The 19,013-nt window shown below is 44.3% G+C and overlaps 1 protein-coding gene across 5 annotated transcripts in view; it reads left to right on the forward strand.

The window, feature by feature from the left end:
- Nucleotides 1-19,013, forward strand: part of STON2 (stonin 2) — a 179,434-nt gene that overhangs the window by 2,831 nt on the left and 157,590 nt on the right. The window contains exon 1 of one of the 5 annotated variants that reach the window (XM_032134788.2): nt 14,321-14,451. The exons of the other annotated variants lie outside the window; for them this stretch is intronic. The gene's annotated coding sequence lies outside the window, so the exon portion shown is untranslated. Of the gene's footprint in view, nt 1-14,320; nt 14,452-19,013 lie in introns of those variants that run through there. 5 annotated transcript variants of the gene reach the window in all.

Here is a 19,013-nt window from a genome sequence, read left to right on the forward strand (position 1 = left end):
TTCACATGGCAAAGTCTGCTGTCCGTGGTATGGGGAAGTCTAAACCAGCTGCAGACAGCGAGGTATGGCTGAGCAGGAGGAAAAGTGCTGAAGGAAACAAGGTCAGGAGGTGGCCCAGTGGCAGATGATGAAGGACGCTGGGTCGGGTGCCAGGGAATTGGGACTTTATCCATTGGCAGGGAGCAGCCACTGAAGAGTTTTGAGTTGAGCTTTGACAGGGTCAGATTTTCCTGCTGAACACACATTTCTAGTGGCCAGGTGGAGAGAAGATTGAAATAGGTGAGCTAAAAAGCAAGAGGTGATGAGGGCCAGGGCAAATACGGTGGCCTCCAGTCTCTCTCTCACCATCTGTTACATGGCTTAAAATTCCACTGCTAGAAACTGATTTAGTTGGCTCTTGAGCAGCGTGCCTTCTTCACAAGTTCTCTCCTAAAATGCACGTGCTCTCTCATCTTGAAGTCGTTATTTTATATCACCTGAAGCAGTGGATCTCAAACTTTAGTGTGCATCCGAATCACCTGGAGGGACTGAGAAAATGCAGATTGCTGGGCCTGGCCCCCTGAGTTCCTGAATCAGTCAGTCCGGTCTGGGGCCTGGAAATGAGTATTTCTGACAAGTGCTCAGGTGATACTGATGCCGCTGGTCCTACCCTTTGAAAACCACTAAACTAAGGGGAGACATTAAGGTGTGATTGAGATAAATACCTGAATGGAAGAGTCCAATGGAAGGAGGAAAAGGGCTGGAAGGTCTCAGCATTCTCCATGCAGCAGTTTTGCTGAAGGCTGACTCTGGCCATGAGCAGTAGGCTCTGTAAGAGTAACTGAGTCTCTAGGTGTATATTAAATTGCAGATGCAATGCTCATAGTGAGGAAATGAAAAAAGCTTGGGTCCAGAGAAGAAGCATACAATTGCTGCTTCGTCGCATCCCTTTGTAATTTTGCCCAGACTTCCCATCCTGCCATCTAGCACACGCCCTTTTGTCTGGCCCCAGACCTCTCACTCAGGCCTGTCCGCATATTCCAATCCTGATCCATCACACTTCTTGTCATTCCAGCTATAATTTCTTCTGGAGCTGAGCTTTCCCACTGGGTGGACATTTGGCTGAATTTTGATATAGTCAGACCAAGAAATTGCTTGCTTTACTTGAGGTCACCATCATAATTAAATATCTGTGCCATGTGGTCATACAGATTATGATCAGCACCCCCCACCCCCAAGATAAATAACCCCCTGAGAACCCAAGATTGTCCATGATTTGGCTTATACTACGAGATGGAGCAAGTTACTACAGTTCCCCCTAACTGTGACTCATCACTCCTGAAACAACAGGGCATGCCAGAAATGGACATAAAGGAGCAAATATGTTGGGGTGTATAACGTGACACAGGAAATAAAACACAGTGAGAGTGTCTTTTTTTTGTTTGTTTTTTACTATATTTTTTCTCATTCGTAAGCATGGCACAAATTTGAACTCTACCTAGGGTCCCAATAAACCAGTGGTTTGCCAGCATGTGACAGAGAGCATGTAAATGCATGAAATACTTCTAGGATCACCATTCTAAGTGCTGGCTACCAGATTAGAATATTTGTTTCAAGGTAGGACGAGTGCAGAATTACCCATCGGGGTGTGAATAGAAAATTCTAGAAATTCTATATGCCTTTTATTTTTTTGAGATAGAGTTTTGCTCTTGTCCTCCAGGCTTTAGTGCAGTGGTGTGATCTCAGCTTGCTGCAACCTCTACCTCCCAGGTTCAAGGGATTCTCCTGCCTCAGTCTCCCAAGTAGCTGGGATTACAGGTACCCACGACCACGCACAGCTAATTTTTTTTTTTTTTGAGACAGAGTTTCGCTGTTGTTGCCCAGCCTAGAGTGCAGTGCGTAATCTCGGCTTACTGCAACCTCCAGCTCCCGGGTTCAAGCAGTTCTCCTGCCTCAGCCTCCCTAGTAGCTGGGATTACAGGAATGCGCCACTGTGCCCGACTAATTTTGTATTTTTAGTAGAGACAGAGTTTTGCCATGTTGGTCAGGCTGGTCTTGAACACCTGATCTCAGGTAATGTGCCCACCTCGGCCTCCCAAAGTGCTGGGATTACAGGCGTGAGCCACTGTGCCTGGCCACAGGTAATTTTTCTATTTTTAGTAGAGATGAGGTTTTCCTATGTTGGCCGGGCTGGTCTCGAACTCCTGACCTCAAATGATCCGCCTGCTTCGGCCTCTCAAAGTGTTAGGATTACAGGTGGGAGCCACTGCATCCGGCCTTCTATATGCATATTAAATGTGTATAAAATAAGAAATACTATAATGAGCTCATATTATAAAATGAAGTGAGTGAGATTTGAAAAGATCCTTGTTCCAGTTGAGATTTGAGAGACAAGTCGTACCTTGAAGGTGTGCTTTCTGAAACAGGACAAACTCCCCCAGGATTCTGTGTACCTTCCCAGAGGTGGATGAGAAAGCTTAGAACTATAGCCTCTGTCCTGGAGGCCTGAAGCCAACTGTTTCCCTCTCCAGGTCATTTTGGAGAGCCAGCAGTTTTTCCCCCTCGTGCAGCTGTGGCCTTAGTACTGCCTTCACTTGATCTACTGTATGGTGAACTACCACGGTTCCCTCCAGCTCAGGTTTCCAGGAAACCTGGCCTAAAATTTCAAAAGGCGCAGCAAACAAAACTGTGGATGTAACTCTGAGAGCCAGTGAGAGAAGGGACACCTAAACCAGCCAGGGGGATTTAAAATGCTGAACAATTCATTAGAAGGTGCATCCCCACTGGATAACATTTACCCAGCAATTTGATATTTAAGAAATGTTAAGTATCAAATCATAGAAAAATATTATCTTCTATTATCTAGTTATATTAAATAAATGCTTATATCTCATATATCTATATGTTTTTTCACATCTCTAGCACTTTCGGGAGGTAGACTTTAGTGTTACTGCTGTCTTTCTGAAATGCAGTAACAAAGATAGAAACAGTTGACCAAAATTCTATAGTAGGGCAGGATTGAAACTTGGATTTTTCGTTCATAGTGTGCAACCTTTGTCACCCCAGCTGGCTGCGTACTAACTTGGACTGGTGCCCTGAAGTGGCCTCTCTAACTGGCAAGGGGTGGTCAGTGTTCCTTGTGATGTTTCATCACAGCGAGGAGTGTGAAGCCACTTTGCAGATTGCTAATGGCTCAGTGAAACCTTTGGGAGTTGTGTTCATTTGAATGGTATTGACCATCTGCTGAGTACAAGGCTTTGAGGAAAACGTTACGAGGAATTCAGAAAAGTATTATGCTCAGTCCCTGACACAGCCTCTATGCTGAGAGAGAAAAGACATAATATTTATATAAAATCAATGATAGTTAAACCACAGCGATACCAACAGTAGGCAAATAATCCAGTGGGCTGTCAAGTGCTGTGAATTCAGACAGCGAGTCTTTCCCAGATTGTGCTGGGCTGGGAAGGTTCAGGGAGGAGCAGCTACTCCGGGCTGGATGGAGAAGTAGGATTTAGCTAGGTGGAAACCACCGTAGTCTTTAGGGAAGGAATGGGTCTAAGTGAACTGTGCCGCTGCACTGGTCCACAAGTCTTTTCAGGTCCATTCACTGGACTACTGTATCTGAAGTAAAGGGGTCAAGTGGGAGAGAAGGGAAGTCGGAGCTAGATGACTTCTTTTTTCTTTTTTTTTTCAGACAGAGTCTTGCTCTGTCGCCCAGGCCGGAGTGCAGTGGCACGATCTCAGCTCACTGCAACCTTTGCCTCCTGGATTCAAGCAATTCTCCTGCCTCAGCCTCCTGAGTAGCGGGGATTACAGGTGCCCACCACCACGCTTGGCTAATTTTTTGTATTTTTAGTAGAGATGGGGTTTCACCATGTTGGCCAGGCTGGTCTCGAACTTCTGACCTCAGGTGATCCACCTTCCGTGGCCTCCCAAAGTGCTGGGATTACAGGCATGAGCCACCGTGCCCGGCCTAGATGACTTCTTTTTTTTTTTTTCTTTTTGACACAGTGTCTCGCTCTGTCATCCAGGCTGGAGTGCAGTGGCACAATCTCGGCTCACTGCAACCTCCACCTCCTGGGTTCACGCCATTCTCCTGCCTCAGCCTCCCGAGTAGCTGAGACTACAGGCGCCCGCCACCACGCCCAGCTAATTTTTTGTATTTTTATTAGAGACAGGGTTTCACTGTGTTAGCCAGGATGGTCTCGATCTCCTGACCTCGTGATCCGCCCTCCTCGGCCTCCCAAAGTGCTGGGATTACAGGCGTGAACCACTGTGCCCAACCTAGATGACTTCTTAAAGCTGTCCTTTCTCGACTGCCATTGGACTATTTAATTTTTGCCTAAATTATCAAAAGCACTATTTAATCTGAATGGCTGCATAACCTCCTGCAAATGAAGCCATTCAGTGATTTATTAGTAGATGAATAACACTGGACTCTGATTTGGCCCTCTTAACATGTTCATTGTATTAATAGGAAAGCACTTTGGAGCTAAGGATGTCAAATGTCTATATAAATAAAATCTAATCCTATTATAAACTCTGTCAAACTTGCAGGCAGTTGGTCCTACTCCACTGGCAATCTAACCTGGAAAGGTCAAATGACTTGTTGAAAGACATGCAGAAATCCCTTGGTGCTTCTGTAATAACTGACCCTGCTTCCCCTGACATTTGGCGGTGTCTAGCTTAAGTCACTTCACATATCTCCGTAAGGATGGTGACAATAAGAATGACACCAAGATGACACTAGGGCCCCTGTCATCTAGATAGGATTTCTCCTACTCATATTATGCCCCATGGGGGCTGTCAGCTGTGACCCCAAAGGGTCCTTGTTAATTTTAAGCTTGGGGTGAGATCATTGTACGCTTCTTTTTCAGGCTTCTCCCTGGCTTTCATTGAAAGAAGGTACCATTTTAGTGCTGTGTGTCCATGCAAACACACCATCTGAATGAAAGGGCATTCTCAAGCATTTTTCATGCCAAATGCCGAGAAGTATAGTGGGACCATCAGTGGCTTTCTATCTACCTGAACTTTGAAGTTAGACACTAGACCCTTGCCAGCTTGATAGTCCCTCCATTGGCTGCCCTTTGAAGTTAGCTAACTGGTTTAAAAAACCAAATGGGATACTTTAAATGAAAACAGACTTTATTTCACTGTGTGCCTTAGAAACGGAAAACATTTGTCTTAAATTTTTTTGGTTTTTGTTTCCGTTTTTTTTTTTGAGACAGAGTATCATTGTGTCACCCAGGCTGGAGTTCAGTGGCAGGATCTCAGTTCACTGCAGCCTCCACCTCCTGGGTTCAAGCGATTCTCCTGTCTCTCCTTCCTGAGTAGCTGGGACTACAGGTGTGTGCCACCATGCCCGGCTAATTTTTGCATTTTCAGTAGAGATGGGGTTTCACCACGTTGGCCTGGCTGGTCTCGAACTTCTGGCCTCAAGCAGCCCACCTGCCTCAGCCTCCCAAAGTGCTGGGATTACAGGTGTGAGCCACCATGCCTGGCCCATTTGTCTTCAGCTTTTAAAAGAGAATAATGATAATGCCATGGTTAAGTGGATGAGGCTGGGGTGATCCATATTTGGTAGACGTATCCAGTTATATGTTGTTTAAATGTTGTCTATTATGTGAACTCAGAGCTGTCAAAAATATACTTTGTGTTTTTCCCCATCCTTGTCAAACATAAAATATTCATTTTTTTCTAAATCATTCCATGTCCCTACATTTCCCTCCACTTCAGACTTTGAACAGTTGAAGGGTGGAAAACTTTTATCATTGCTGAAATTATCAAAAACACTGTCAATAGCTATCATACATTGAGTTTTACATCCTCTGCTGAGTGGTTATACTATGTTATCTTACTGAATTTGCACCTCAACGCTGTAAGGTCAGGAGGAGTAGCATCTCATCTAAGGAGTAGCATTACATGAGACAGACAGAGGCTGGAGCTAAGTACTTTGTCAAAGGTTGCAATGGAGCTGGGCTTTAAACCTACCTCTCTTAATCTCTTAGATCTAGAAGCTATGCCCTAAGTCACTGTGGTATCTGGAAGCAAAAGGAAATGTGCTCTGAGGAGTTAACAGGGGCTGTCTGTGCACTCTGGCCACACCTGGGAGATGCCTGGTAGGAGGAAAACTGCTTTTGTTTTTGCAGGGTCAGTTCACAGTATCAGCAGGGCAGTCAAAGCACACTTTTTTCTCTCTCTTTTTTTTTTTCCCTATCTCATCCTTATTCTTTTTGTTATGATGTCTAAAAAGTTGGTGAGTTAGGGAGTGAGGATCTCAGTAAATCCAGCATGTTTCTCAGTCACCACCCATCAACCTAATTGGCATAGGCGGGGCTGTGCTGTCTGCAACACAGCCAGCTCCTCCAGCTGTGTCATCCATCATACTCAGGCACCCTGGAGCGCACATGCTCTGCTTCCGGTTGATTTTAAGTTCCCGATTCCTGAGCGGGCCTTGGGGAGGCAGTCCCAAGGAGTTAGAGTTGTTTGCTGTCGCATATCAGACTCCTGTCTGGGTGACTTGGCTGGTCACAGCACAGTTCTCCTGGGCCCAGGGATCTCCTGTCATTTGGTTGCCATTTTCCTATGAAGAGGGTAGAGAGTATGCACCCAGTCAGGTCAGGCACTTTGCAGAGGTGGGTCCTGGCTATAAGAAAGGCAGATAAGAGTGTTGGTTCATTTATACATGTATGTTTCTACTCATAAGAAAACAACTCACGAGGCAAAAAAGTACATCTCGTGGATGGAGCAGGGTGAAGTGGTTACAAGTACAGACTCTGGAGCCAGACTGCCTGGGTTTGAATTGTGCGGTTTCAGGTAAGCTATTTAATCTCCCTGAGCCTCAGTTTCCTTATCTCTATAAAGGGAACCTACTTCATAGGGTTATGAGGATTATATGATAATTTAATTAAATGAGCAGTAAAGCACTTTGACATCAATGTCTGAGAGATGAGAAGTGTTACGTAAGTGTTTATCAAATAGCACATAAAAATAAAGCGGTAGGTGAATATCATGGTTTGTAGGTTACACAGTGCTGTGTTAGACAAAGCTTACTTGACTACCTCAGTTAAGGTACTCACGGTGAGTTATGCTCAAATGAAATCTTATGAAGTGTCCTAGGGAAACTAGCCATTTTAAAGAATCATGTGAGAAATATGTATGTAAACTGCCTTTTAATAAAATGAACATGAGAGAAACTGCGTCAGAGGAAGAGAGAAGACAAGGTTGGATGACTTGATGTTTCGGGTGAGGGGGACTGGAGGGGTAGAGTGCCATCATCTTGGATGGGAAGGGTGCCTGCCGCAGTAATTTCAGGGAAGGGAGAGTCGCTGGTCAAATCTGGATGCGTTAAGTGTGAGAATCTTTTTAGATGTTGAAGTGAAGATGCTCAGTGGGCACCAGGAGAAGTCAGGTGAGAAGTCAAGGCTGGAAGCATCTGTGTGGGGGTCCCTAGCTTATAGATGGAATCTAAAGCCGTGAAAGAATGAAGGTATTTAACAGCTGGAGAAGGGGTCCTAGGGTTGAATCAGGGGGCATTCCAGCTCCATTGGGAAATTCAAGCTGGCTCGAGTTTTCTAGTTTGTGCTTTTCTTCACTTTGCCAGTGTAAAATGAGGTATGGACCCATCAGCACTTTCTTTGGGTGGTTTTATCATTTGAGCTCTATAATGCCATGGTTAGGTGCCTGAGTTAAGACTAGGGTCGGATACCATTTGACCTCTTACTATCTTTGTGCCCTTGGGCAAGTTACTTAGTCTCTGAGACTCAGTTTCTTTGCCTGTGAGATGAGAACTGGTGGTTAAAAATGCCCATCTCATAGGTGTGAGGGCTCAGTAAGTGCGACACTGATGCTACGAAGCTGTTTACCACTGTATGTCTTGAAAGATTCTCACCGTTCATGTAAATTTGTTAAAAGTGAGGAGTGGTGACAGTCACACATGTTTAAAGCCCTTTGAATTTTCCCTAAGCTGAAAACAGCATTTTGTTTGTTTGTTTGTTTGAGATGGAGTCTCGCTCTGTCACCCAGGCTGGAGTGCAGTGGCGCGATCTCGGCTCACTGCAAGCTCTGCCTCCTGGGTTCACGCCATTCTCCTGCCTCAGCCTCCCAAGTAGCTGGGACTACAGGCGCCTGCCCCCACGCCCGGCTAATTTTTTGTATTTTTTTTTTTTGGTAGAGATGGGGTTTCACCATGTTAGCCAGGATGGTCTCCATCTCCTGATCTTGTGATCCGCCCGCCTTGGCCTCCCAAAGTGCTGAGATTACAGGCGTAAGCCACTGCGCCCGGCCAGAAAACCGCATTTTAATCAACTTATATTGCTACTGTTTTTCTTCTTTAACAAAAAATAATAAAAGAGGTCAGGGAGATACTGTAGTAACTACACACATATGCCAGCGACTATGTTTTCTCTGTAATTGAAACATTACATCCAGTGATCAGATCTGGCTTCTATATGTGATAATTGCTACAAGAATCGCAGATGCTCAAGCATTCAGAGATATGAAAACTGAAACACAGAAAAAAAGAGATACCACTGGATGACAGTGTTTTAGTATTACATATAATAACCTCATGTTTGCGCTTTGCCACCATGAGCCAGGTAAGGAGGTTCTCTCACTCTTCCCTAAGATACTAACCAATCTTCCCTACTAATTTTTTTTTTTTGACGGCGGAGTTTCACTTGTCGTCCAGGCTGGAGTACAGTGGCATGATCTTGGCTCACTGCAATCTCTGCCCCCCGAATTCAAGTGATTCTCCTGCCTAAGTGATTCTCCTCCCAAGTAGCTGGGATTACAGGTGTGAGCCACCATGCCCAGCTAATTTTGTATTGTTAGTGGAGATGGAGTTTCACTTTGTTGGCTAAGCTGGTCTCAAACTCCTGATCTCAAATGATCCACCCTCCTCCTCGGCCTCCCAAAGTGGTGAGATTCCAGGCGTGAGCCACCGAGACCAGCCTTCTTTACTATTTTAAATCCAAGTTTTACACTTGGTTGGAAAATTCCTCTCATCCATTTTATTTCACTCAGCAAATAATAATATTCTGAATCTGTTTCTAAAACACTCTCACTCTCAAAGCTAAATAAGAACCCAGAGATGTGGAGAATCACATTCTGAAGTCTTGTCACTCCATCCTCTAATTATTATGTCTGCTGTGTTTGCATTTATGGTTTATATGCTTTGAATTTGTAGCTTTTCTGTTTTGCAAGAGTTACTGTCAGTGAGACATCTACCAAAAGAAATACTATTAGTGGTGTCAGGACCAAATGTATATAACAGTGTGGTGTATTTCTAAATCCCTGCTGTGGTTTTTGAGAAACCATCTCTAGATGGGTGTGGGCGATGTGAGGACTGAAAGAAAAAATCTTTAGAAACAACAAAGCAGAAACATTAATAGGAAAGAGCTTCCAGTGATTAAATTTTTCTTTTGGTCTTTCAGATTGAGGAAGTAAGGAGAATAGACATACATGGTGGGAAATTTCCATCAACTTGGAAAAAACAATAGAATACATAATTCTTAGCCACTGAGACGAGAGCCCAGGAAGTCACAAGGCCAAAGGATCCTGTCCCATTTGTCTGTGGTGACAGCCTCTCCTCCCACTATAAGGAATGCCTTACCCTTAAACAATGGAAGTGTCCCTGAGAAGTTGAAGAAATGCATGCTGATGGAAGTTTTTAAATCAAATCATTGTAGATATACCCCAGTGATTATACTTTTCTGTATTTTCCATTTTTTTTTAATGAGAGTGTATTCTGTTTATAATAAAAACACACATCAGAAAAATTTTTTTTTTGATATGGAGTCTTGCTTTGTCATCCAGGCTGGAGTACAGTGGTGTGATCTTGGCTCACTGCAACCTCAGCTTACTGTGTTCAAGCGATTCTCCTGCCTCAGGCTCCCGGGTAGCTGGGGTTATAGGTGTGTGCCACCACTCCCAGCTAATTTTTGTATTTTTAGTAGAGATGGGGTTTCACCATGTTGGCCAGGCTGGTCTCGAACTCCTGACATCAAGTGATCTGCCTGCCTCAGCCTCCCAAAGTGCTGGGATTATAGGCATGAGCCACCACGCCTGATTAGGAAAAATAAAAGAAGGAAATAAACTAGGAGTGTGGGGATGAGTGAGTTGTCACCATTGAAAGGTGCTCATTTGCTCACATTTTATACTGTGAGAATTCTTTTGTCCTGCAAGCTGTGACATTTCATAACATACTTGCTCTCCACACTTAGAATTTACTTTAAACATAGGGGATGTCAGTAGTGCATTTCATGTATCAAAACCTCAGACTCCACTCTACCAAAGCAGCCAGGCCTCAGTCAACAGACATCGACTCTCACACTGTGCCAAGCCCACCCAGTGTATCCTGGTTCCTTGTGGCTGTCCCTGGCAGTTGGAGACACCCACGTGCCCCTGCCTTCAGTCAGCAGACACAAACTTGGGATGCGTCTGTTTCTTGTTTGTGAGAGGCCTGGTTCACAAGGATAACATCATGATCAGCCAGGGGCGCCTGTGCAGCTGCCCCATGAGGCCACTGCAGCAGCCTGCGTTTTAACGTTTGGCCAGGCTGTTTTGGTTTTATGCCCATGCGTCTGTTTTGTTGGGGGAAGAGGGAGGGGAAGGATTCTCAGAAAAGGGAAGGACATATCCTCTGCTTTGCTGAAAACGGAAATAAGGAATTATCAGTTCAGGGTCAGTAGAAGCCACAGTGCCTGGCTTCCTTCTGCTGGGCTCCTCTGGAATAATTTTGTTTTGTTTTGAAAGGCCCGAAAGCAACTTGAGCCAGATAAGTTGTTCTAGGGTGACAGTTTTTAGCAGGGAGTCCACAGATCCCTAGGACTTTGAGAAGTGTGTCTGTGAAGTGCCTTAAATTATAATTAATGTTGCATGTATGTGTATTTTTCCAGAGATGAGAGTCTCTGGCTTAAATTATAACTCAAAGAGATTCAGAGAGCTATAATTTCTTGTTTAAAGGCTAAGAACCAGTTTCAAGGAGAAGCCTTCAGGTCTGAGTTGTACATCTTGGTCTTGGCCCTAACTTGAGAACTCTTCCCGATTGGTGACTTGTGTATGTAGTGATAATATCAAGAAAAGTGTGCAGCGCACCTTAGGTATACCAATAGAAGGTCATGTTGCAGGAAGATGAAGAAGGTTTCACTTTTTCAAGTGCTGGAAAGCTGGAAATCTAGAAATCTTTTTTTTTTTTTTTTTTTTTTTTGAGACAGAGTCTTGCCCTGTCTCCCAGGCTAGAATGGGGTGGCACCATCTCGGCTCACTGCAACCTCCGCCTCCAGGGTTCAAGTGATTTTCCTACCTCAGCCTCTTGAGTAGCTGGGATTACAGGTGCGTACCTCCACACCCAGCTAATTTTTTTGTATCTTTAGTAGAGACAGGGTTTCACCATGTTTGCCAGGCTAGTCTTGAACTCCTGACCTCGTGATCCGCCCGCCTCAGCCTCCCAGAGTGCTGCGATTACAGGCGTGAGCCACCGCGCCTGGCCTGGAAATCTAGAAATATTAGGTGGACCCACAGAAACCCATGCACTTACTGAAGCCCATGCTGCAGAAAGATGAAGGTTTCACTTCTTCAAATGCTGGAAAACTGGGCATCCAGAAATCTGTGACCTCTCTCCTAATGCCTCCTATTCTCTCCTTTCTCAAGCACACTCAGAGCTCCCTTAATATTCTGTATTATCATAGTATTGACTAGTTGGAATGAACACAAATATCTCTTTTACCTGGTGTCTCAGTGTGTTTGTGTTGCTGTTAAGGAACACCCGAGACTGGGTAATTTATAAAGAAAAGAGGTTTATTTTGCTCATAGTTCTGCAGGTTGTACAAGAAGCATGGCACCAACATCTGCTTCTGGTGAGGGCTTCAGGTTGGTTCCACTCAGGATGGAAGGTAAAGGGGACCCAGGTGTGCAGAGATCACATAGCAAGACAGCAGAAACGAGAAAAAGGAGGAGGTGCCAGGCTCTTTTCAACTTCAGTTCTCGCAGGAACTAAGTGAGAACTCACTCACTCCTGTGAGAATGGCACCATTCATAGGGATCTGGCCTCACAATCCAAACACCTCCTACCAGTCCCCACCACCAACACTGGGGATCAAACTTCAACAGGAGACTTGGCAGGGCCAAACAAAGCATGTCCAAATCAGAGCACCTGATCTTCTGCTGAGTTCTAAGATAATCCAGGCCCTCATGATGGTGACAAGGTAACACATTTATGAGGAACTTCCTCCAAGTGGCTGTTTATCCTGTGCCAAACACAAATGACCTTCCCCAGGGTTCCAGCCTTGGTTCTTGTATTTCCTCTTATTCTGAGTGACCCAGTCCAAATCCCCAGCTTCCAGTGGCCTCTCAATCTGTGTTTTTAGCACTCATCTCTCTTCTTCTGAGCTCTTAATCTGCCTATTTAACAGGTCCTAAAGACAACATCTCAGTGTGGTTGTCCCACAGGCCCATCAAATCACTGGGCCTAATGCTAAGCTCATCACCTCCCTTTTATCTCCCAACCATTCTTCCTCTTGAAGTCCTTGTCGTGGCAAATGGTACAAAAATTGATCCAGTTTTCCAAAGGTTTTTTTCATCCACCTATGGCATCTTTACTTCCACAATCTCAATGAGTCCAAAAAAGATTCTATCCCCATATCTTGATAACATTACATCCTAAATGGCTGTAAAAACACCTTTCCTCTCTATCCCCCATCTTGCGATGCCTAATCACTCTAATTACTAGCTGGTCTTTTCACTGTCCGGTTGATCTCTCTCATTGCTTCCAGAATAACCTTTTTCTAAAAAACAAATTGGGTCATGTTATTTCCCTGCTTAAATTGTTTAATTGATCTCCATTGCCTTTATGACAAAACCCAACCTCCTTGGCATGGCCTACTGGGCCCTGTCTGACCTGACTCCTAGCTCCCCAGCCTCCTGTCTTACTCTTCTCCTTCTGGCTCATTGCTTCATCAAAGTAAATCACCTGTGGTTCAGAAAACATATCTTTTTATTCATCTTCTGGACTCAGTAGGGGCATAATACATTTTTAATGAAGCTGTTTTGAGTGGAGGCCTTGAAAAAACTATTACACTTCACATTCCAAGTCGGGTAACAAAAAGACATCTTCATACCGTCTCGGTGCTTCATCCCATCCCTGCCCCCTGACCTATTTCTAACATTAATGCTGAATCCCAGGCCATCCTTGAACATGAACCTCATTTCCGAGCCTCTCGTCCTCCCTTCACATCATGCCTTATTCATCTCCAGATCCCACCCTGTCTGTGACACACACTGCAGGGGTTGGGGTCAGTGATGGGTGATGTTCAGGTGTGAGGTTAGGGAGGGGGCAGGTCTGGGGATGGACGTAGGAATCAGGGAGGTTGCATACACCCTTTGGTAGCAAACAATAGTTTTGCATGTTAACGTGAGTGGTTAAGCATGGCTGAGTGCAGTGGTACCCTCTTATTGACCATTTTGTATTGTCATGCTTTGTTCCTATAGATGCCATCCTGCCAGCCTGGAATGTCCATTTTCTCCACCAGTGACCCCTGCCTCACAGAACTAATTTCTATTCATCTTTCAACCAGTTGTTACCTTCCCTGTTATTCTTCAGTGACCCCAAATTGGGCTAGGTGTCACTCCTGTGCACCCATCGCACTGCTACATTCTCCTGAAGTTGCCCTGATCATACCATACTGTGATTATTTATTTGCCTGTCTCTCTCTCCAAGGCAGGGGCTGGATCTTGGTGCCATGGATGTTGGTGCCATGCTTCTTGTACAACCTGCAGAACTATGAGCAAAATAAACCTCTTTTCTTTATAAATTACCCAGTCTCGGGTGTTCCTTAACAGCAACACAAACACACTGAGACACCAGGTAAAAGAGATATTTGTGTTCATTCCAACTAGTCAATACTATGATAATACAGAATATTAAGGGAGCTCTGAGTGTGCTTGAGAAAGGAGAGAATAGGAGTCCTCTCTCTGTTCTTAGAATTTCACAAGAACATCCCTAGCAATAGGAGATGCTGAATAAATGCTTATTGAATGAATGAATGAATGAATAAATGAATGGGCAATGTTCTGTGACAGACTTCTAAAAGCCTGCAGAAACTCCATGAGCATAAATAACCCAGAGTCCAACAAGACCTATTAGATCATCTCTTTATATTCTACACATGTGGCATTGCATACCAGCATTGATTCTTATCCAGATTTTAACTTTCCGTATTGGCTATCTCTTAGGTGCATCTCAAGCCCTCTTAGCCCTACCTGTCTCTGGGCCACTGAACTGAATCATTCTGCCATCCGAGGCTACTACTGCAGGTCCTTTGACTACTTCAGGACTCAGATGAAGTACCACATTGAAGGGTGTGGAATCTGGATTTCTCATCTGCTGCTAAAGGATCTAGAAGATGCACCCCCAAAATGTGGGGAGTTGGGCCAACATGGTGTGAACTGCGACCAAAGGGGAATAAGAGACAGGTGGGTGCTGGCAGGTACATTTCCTGTCCAAGCACCAGCCCCTCCAATGAAAGGTTTTGAGGTACCTTAGTTCCCAACAGCCTCTCTGACCCAGCAACAAGCTGATTCTTGTGAAGCCATGGCCAGTTTAGGCCCACTCCATCTTATGTTTGCTTTCCCTATCTCACTTCTCTTCTCTTACTTGGGCTTCCCTGGGATTGCTGTAAGACACTAGTGTAGAAGCTTCGCCTCAGGCTCTGCCTCCTAAGGAATCTGGCCTAAGACATGTTCACACCTGCCAGTATTTCCCTAGAGAATCATGGGCCAGTGAAGGTGGAAGAGGGAAGAACAGTATGCATCAGGTGGTCTCTAGAGCATGGATGCAGCAGGGCTTGCCTGGAAGTTCAAGGCTTCAGCCATGCATCCGCTGTCCTTCTCTATGCAAGTGAGTGGTGTTGGCCACCCTCATTTAGGGGAATTGGGCAGATGGATGCATTAGTAGAAAAAGATCATCATTTAGAACCTGTGAACTAGTTCCTATGGAGGCTGACCATCTGTTCCATAATTTCCTGTTTTTAAAAATCCCAATTTAAGAAATTAAATACATATATATATATATAAACTTTTATGTCAGTGATATAGCTATGAAAATAGATCCTTAACAATATCTGTGATGTATTCTGGGTTTAAATCCTAGCTTTGCCACTTACTACTTGTGTGACCTTGAGAAAGTTGGCCAGTCCAAGCCTTAGTTTCCTCATCTGGAAAAGAGTCATTAGTAATAGCAGCTTATATCAGGATGTTGTTGTAAAGATGGGACAAGATAATGCATTTGTAGGCCTCAACACAGTACTGTATAGAGTAAGCACTCACAAGATATTAGTTATAGTCATTAATATTTTCTCTTTAAAATACAATTTGAGAATGATAGAGTGTTAATCCTAGTATAGTAAACAAATTTAAGTTTAGAGTTGTTTTTTTTTTTTAATTTGTAGAGCTTAGAAAGGTTTTATTGAGATTTTAAGAGGTATTTTCTTGGTCTGAAACTTTTTTCTAGGGAATCAAAATCTCAGACCCAGTTTTAATCTTGCGAAAAAGGGTGGGAAGGCATCATAAAAAGCTTCTATGGAAGTGGTGTTTACCTGCCAGGTATTTGTTTTATTGGAAATGTGTGAGAACACATGGGGCTTGAGACTACATAAGTGTATTTCCTATCTTCCAAATATTTTTAAGGTCTTTGCAAATAACTTTATATCAATCCCAAATTAATAAATTTGTGGAAACAAAAGCAGAAAGGTTTTACATTTGTGCTGTGGTCATTCAGAGAATTTGTGGCAGAGAAGATCCGAGGAACTAGCCTCTTGCCCCTTACCTGAGGCAAGCTTCAATCTGTGCCAGGTAAACAGAAAAGTACTTCCTCCAGGGAAGCACGTAATCAGGATTAACAATATGTATGCTGGTAACTTTTTGCCTTTTTTTTACAAAGCTGTATTAAGAGTCATTAAGCTTTAAACTGTAATCCGGGTTTATTATTAACTCCTTGCAATCAAGCTTCCAGTTCAACTGTTCTACTTTATTCTACAAATGCTTGTCGCTTTCTAATACGGTTTGGCTGTGTCCCCACCCAAATCTCGTCTTGAATTCCCACGTATTATAGGAGGGACTTGATGGGAGGTAATTGAATCATGGGGACAAGTCTTTCCTATGCTGTTCTCATGATAGTGAATAAGTCTAACGAGATCTGATGGTTTTATTAAGAGGAGTTCCCATGCACAGGCTCTCTCTTTGCCTGCTGCCATCCATGTAAGATGTGACTTGTTCCTCCTTCCCTTCTGCCATGATTGTGAGACTTCCCCAGCCACGTGGAACTGTAAGTCCAATTAAACCTTTTTCTTTTGTAAATTGCCCAGTCTTGGGTATGTCTTTATATGAAAACGGACTAATACACTTTCTTTCTGTGTAATGGCACTGAGCACTAGGAATTCTGCCAGGAAGGATCCATCCCTCCAGAAGCTAAACTCTGCAAGCTTTCTGAAGTCACCAGCGACCACCCAAGGCCCTTTATGTCTCTCCTCAGCAGTTGACACTAGAGAAAACTTCTTTTTCAAAATTCCCTCTTGCCATCATAACCTGGAGCCCTCTGGTTTTTCTGTCTCTCTCTCTGCCTGGCTCTGTCACCCGAGGGTCTAACTTCTCCCTCCCCAGCCCCACTCCCTTATGTAGGCATGCTCCAAGAGTCAGTCATCTTCTATCTTTTTACTTCCCCTGTTGATAACCTACTCATTCCCTTGGCTTCGTACATTGTTTTTTCTTGGATGACTCTAAAATCTAACTTTTCACCCGTAATTTTTCTCTAGACACCAAATCTAGATTTTCACAGTCTTTGCATCTCAACATATCCCAAAAACGTATTTCCTATCCTGTCTCCAATTAATTGCACAGTTAAAGGGACCACTGCTAGTTTCCTTAGGGTATGTATTGAGGTCTTCTCTGCCCTTACCTCAGATACTATGGCACTACTATTCTCCTGTCACCCAAGCTTAATTGCTATTTCCTGTCACTGTTGTTTCTTCTATTCTGTTGAGTAAAGAACAAGCCCGAGGATTCCTGTGGCTATAAGGTGTTTTCTCTACTTTGATCTTTTTGCCCAGTTAAGGTTTTCTCCTGAACATTCAACATTTCTTTGCTTTTCTACAGTGTGGATGGTGATGTGGGAGGGCCTGTGCTGTTGCAGAGCTGGGGGCCGGCGGGGAGGCGGTGAATAGCTCTAGGGGCAGCATCAGATAAGAGAACTTGGTTTATATCACATTGTATGTGAATGGCACCTCCTGGAGTTGTGCAACACAGTGCTGTGGGAGTGTAAGCATGCAAGGGATGGAGTGTCATGGAGTCCTTTTGGGATGCCAAAGACTTGAGTGGCAGGAACAAGTTGAAGGGAGTTGGCAGTTCAACCCAGAAGGAAAGTTTGATTTTTACAAAAGAGGAAGAGGGAAATAGTTTTTCCTCTGCGTCATCTACCTGGGGAATAAAACCCTGTGTTTTTCTAGACAGATCTGCATTGAGCTGACTTCATTGTAGAGCTACCCACCAAGCTTGAGATTTGTGGCCTGGAGCTCTGTTTTCCTCTAATCCTTGTTATTCTTGGTATAGAAAGTGTTGGCAGGAGCTTTAAACATAAAGGTTTTGTGTGCCTGCAGCTCTACTGATAAATTAGGATAAAACCAGACCCTCACGTCACAACTGGACTCCCTTGGATATGGTTTTCCTATGGTCCAAAGAGGTTGGTCATAGCTTTGGTCACAGTGCTGCCTCCTGTTGACTGAAATGGCCCAGATGACTTGGCCACACCAGCAGTAGGACACGTTGGCTGATGCTTATAGCAGTAGTGTCCTCTGTTCACCGGCCTGTGGAGCACCCAGACAGGCAGGTTGCCACCTTCCACTGCACAGACTGTGTGGTACACACTCTTCGTGGGCATGGCTCACATAGATGACCATGGGAATGGGCCCTGAAGTTGTCCACTGTGTTGACCCTGCCTCCGGTACCTTCTCTCACTACTCATTTCTAGGCCAACCAATGCCTGGCATTGAGCCAGCTAGGCTCTTTCCTGTCTCAGGCTGAAGCTCACACCACTGCTTCCTTTTTTTCCCCAAATTTCTAAGGTCTCCTCCTCCTTTGCACTTTCACTTCCTGAATGCCATGACCACAGGAATGAAATCAGCAAGTTCTTGTTCTCTCTCTTGACGAGGCTAACTCCTCCGAACCTTTATGGGTAGAAATAACGATGGTAATAGATAGCATTGACTGAGTGCTTATTATTCATGAAAAGGTTTACCTGCAGCATCTTACAGAATCTCTGAGGTAGATACTACTAGATGAAACTCAGGCTTAGAGCGTTTCAGAGACAGAGATGTTCCATGACTAGAGTTAACAACGGGGGACTTGGCCTGCTGCCTGAAGAGCTTGTGCTCTGAAGGGTATCCTAGGCATCCTCCTAAGACTCAGGTTAGATACAGCCTCTTCCAGGAAGCCTCTGTGGGCTCCCCACACCCTGCCCCTGACCTTTGGTCATGCTCCTTAGTAACCTGTGCTGTCATGCAAGCTCAGGGCCTCTCAGAGGTGGTGGAGAGAGACCTATGTTCCTTGCTTTTTCTGAGTTCCCAGAATATTAAAAACTGAAGAAGCTCCAAGACAGGATTAGAAAAATACTATGATTTTTTTGGATATATTTTCTTCTCTGATTTGACCAAATTAAAACCTTAAGTGTATAATCATATACATAGAAACCCACAATGTAATATAATTTTGCTATGTACAAGGCAGCTATAGGAGTTACAATAGATTTTTTTTTTTTTTTTTTTTGAGATGGAGTCTCACTCTGTTGCCAGGCTGGAGTGCAGTGGTGCGGTCTTGGCTCACTGCCACCTCCGCCTCCTGAGTTCAAGTGATTCTCCTGCCTCAGCCTCCCGAGTAGCTGGGACTACAGGTGCACACCACCACACCCAGCTAATTTTTGTATTTTTAGTGTTATATCCCTAACATCTAGCAGAGGGTCAGGGCTCGGCACATTGGTGGCTCTTAAT

This window comes from Hylobates moloch, unplaced genomic scaffold, assembly GCF_009828535.3.
Source record: "Hylobates moloch isolate HMO894 unplaced genomic scaffold, HMol_V3 SCAFFOLD_16, whole genome shotgun sequence".
NCBI lineage: Eukaryota > Metazoa > Chordata > Mammalia > Primates > Hylobatidae > Hylobates > Hylobates moloch.